The sequence below is a fragment of the Glycine soja genome, chromosome 12, assembly GCF_004193775.1.
Source record: "Glycine soja cultivar W05 chromosome 12, ASM419377v2, whole genome shotgun sequence".
NCBI lineage: Eukaryota > Viridiplantae > Streptophyta > Magnoliopsida > Fabales > Fabaceae > Glycine > Glycine soja.
The window spans coordinates 21,112,336-21,115,319 of record NC_041013.1 but is presented as its reverse complement, the minus strand read 5'-3'; the positions used below and the strand labels follow the sequence as shown (position 1 = coordinate 21,115,319).

At 31.4% G+C, this 2,984-nt stretch overlaps 1 long non-coding RNA gene across 1 annotated transcript; it reads right to left on the bottom strand.

Annotated features, from left to right (window-relative positions):
* Positions 1 to 620: 620 nt before the first annotated feature.
* Positions 621 to 1,214, bottom strand: LOC114378226. The gene is made up of 2 exons (XR_003659275.1): positions 1,130 to 1,214; positions 621 to 932 (listed from the first exon to the last, which is right to left on the bottom strand). It is a non-coding gene; the product is annotated as an uncharacterized LOC114378226 (long non-coding RNA).
* Positions 1,215 to 2,984: the final 1,770 nt, after the last annotated feature.

Genomic DNA, 2,984 nt, shown 5'->3' with positions numbered 1-2,984 from the left:
TCTGTTAGTCTATCTTGTCTGGACGCACGCTGGTTAGGCACACAAATATAGAGTAGCAAATTTTGACTTGGTTGATGTAAGTGAATGAAACAATTAATTTGTTTCCTCTGCCATTCATTTGATAGGAACTGATGTCTAGAGACTAGAATACCCTGCCTATGTGACTTATGCATTGTTGGGAAATACCCAAGTCCCACATTAGATGAAATATAACATGCATGTCCCAATAGTTTTTGCTTTTGTATAAAATGTTAAGTGAAATATTAAAAATAATTTTTACTTTCATTGAACCTTAAAAATAAAAATGATGAGTAATGTGGACATGTGGTATCCAAGCTTGTGTATTCAAAAGACATGTGTGTGTGAATGTGTGATTTGGATTTAATGTCTATCGTAGTTTTCACCACATTTTAGAAGTTATCAATCAATATCAGATAGAACCAAAGCATTTAAAAACCCAAAGACAATACCAGACATAGAAATATGTTGATGGTTGTGCGAAAATACAAGGTTAAATTGTAGAAAATTCCATCTTATTCTGATGGCTAAGATTGTGGATTGTTAGACGATATAATTCTGAGTAATTACTGTACTCTTGAAATATTAAGTCATACCAAAACTATAAAAATGAAAGAATAAAGCATATCTGCCAAAAGAAAATACAGATTTTGCATGGGCCACACAATTTTATTATGTGATTTTTTACAAGAATTACATATGGAGCTGCTGTTTCAGCATACAGCCTATTCTATCTATGTTTATGGTTTTGCACTTCAATCAACACAATAATGAACCAAAATACACAGAATGCCAAATGGATTTTTCTTCATAACTAGCAGAAATCTTAAAATTGTTGCACACAGCATGGCCACTTGCTGCATGGTTTACACCATTGCTCCCTTTGCTTCCTTGTATAGTTGATCAATATGATCCTGCAAAATAATGTTGGCAAAGAGTAATGTTTATTTAAGTCATGCACACTCAAACATCTGATTGGAATTTATAGATCAGCATTTGGTGCTAAACATGGAAGCCAAAACTGATGCACATTTGGTACAAACTGTGAATCAAACTAGTAATTCAAAAGGTCAATAGTTATGAAATTTTGATCAAACCACAAGAAGCAAACCTTGTAGTACTTGAGAAATTGTGGTCTCTTCAATTTGAATGTTTGAGTTATTAAATCTCTTTCTATGTCGAAGGGATTTGGTTCTAGATGAATGACTTTTAGTAGCTCAAATCCTCTAAGCTGAATATTTCTTTCATGTCAAATGTTTGGTAATACAGGCTAAATATATCATAAAACTAGAAACTGGAAGCATATGATAATGAATTATATATACATACTTGGTGTTTCTGACCAGTGCTGTTGAGCTCATCCAAAATGTGTTTTCTTGCTTTAAGGTTATCACATAAAGATTTAAAATCATGAGTCAAATTGTGCTCTTTTGCCCAATAATTTTAGTACCATAAAATATCCAATTGATCGATCCATAATGCAGACTGTTGAGATCATCAGTCAATTTTATATTTTGTGTGTTTAGGGAAATTTTAGTACCATAAAGTATTTTAGTACAATAATTTTTCAACTAAGGTAATGCAGAGTATCCAATTGATCGATCCGTAAAATGTTGCAATCTGAAAGTTAGCTTAGTACCAAAAATATGTCATGGTACATGTAATTTGACTTTTTCAGACTGTCACAAACAAGTATATCCAATCCAACCCATGTTGAAAGCATGATATCACATGCAAAATCATAGTATAGTTTCTATTGCATATATTTTTAATTCTCCTTGCTTAATTACGTAAGTTAGGGTGGCGCCTAATACAAAACAGGCGAGATTCTGATTCTGATTCTGCAAATCAATATGACTCACCCAAAACATCTCTATTTAAATCGTACTTATGTAGTAATAACAAAGTGAAATATTATTATTCATTAGAAAGAGAATAATACTATGATTTATCAGCAAAGGAATCCTCTGAAAACATCATAATGGCTGGCACAACTAAACACCGACTGTAGTAGTTCCTTGGCTGTTTTTGTTTATAAAGATTACATAATTGTGGGTCAAGTCTTTGAGACTGTTCTACCTTGTTTGTGTCATTCCTCCACTTGCAATTTTTTTTGTCATTTTGCTAAGAAACAAGTGAGGTTTCCTAAGATATGGGATTATTTTAATAACAAGTGAGGTTGCCTTAGTGTTCAACAGACGTTGTGCGTTTGACATAACTTAACCTTGTTTTGTTGTTGTTGTTTGGTAATGGTGGTTGCAGGGAACATATTCGAACAACAGCTGATACATACTTCACTAGGCTGCAAACGGGTCAGTGTGTATTTGTTGATTTTATCTGCTTGATGAATGCTCATATATAGTTGTTACTAGGGTGATGTTGTTTAAGTAAATTCAGTTGAATGGATTGAAGATTATTTATGTTCATGTTAACAATTTTATATTTTGTGTGTTTAGGGAAATTTGTGTTTGCCTGCATTTATGTGTTTACAATGTATATGCAATTTTATTTTTAGGTGTAGCAGATATAATACTGTAGGTTTTGGGAACAACAAAGAATCTAAGTAAAAGACTTAAGTTAGGGATTATTAGACAAACATAGGTAGTATAAATACAAGCATTGTACAAAAATCCACAAACCTGATCCCACAAATTTGTAATTACTAGAATGATGAGTTCCCCAGTTAAATAACAACAACAAAACCAAAAATATAAATTAAAAAACTACGGAAGAAAATTTGGACCAAATATTGAGAGTTCTAACTTCCAAATCTCCAATCGGACACCAAATACGTAACTTATCTCGCATTATTATATGAGTTTAATGTTTATCTATTAATTTTATATTATCATTCTAATTATATATTATTGTTTAAAACATTTTTAAATATTTATTTTAAAAATTAAAAAGTTATTATATATAATAAATCGCTACCAACGTATCATTCATTATATATGGGGATGTGG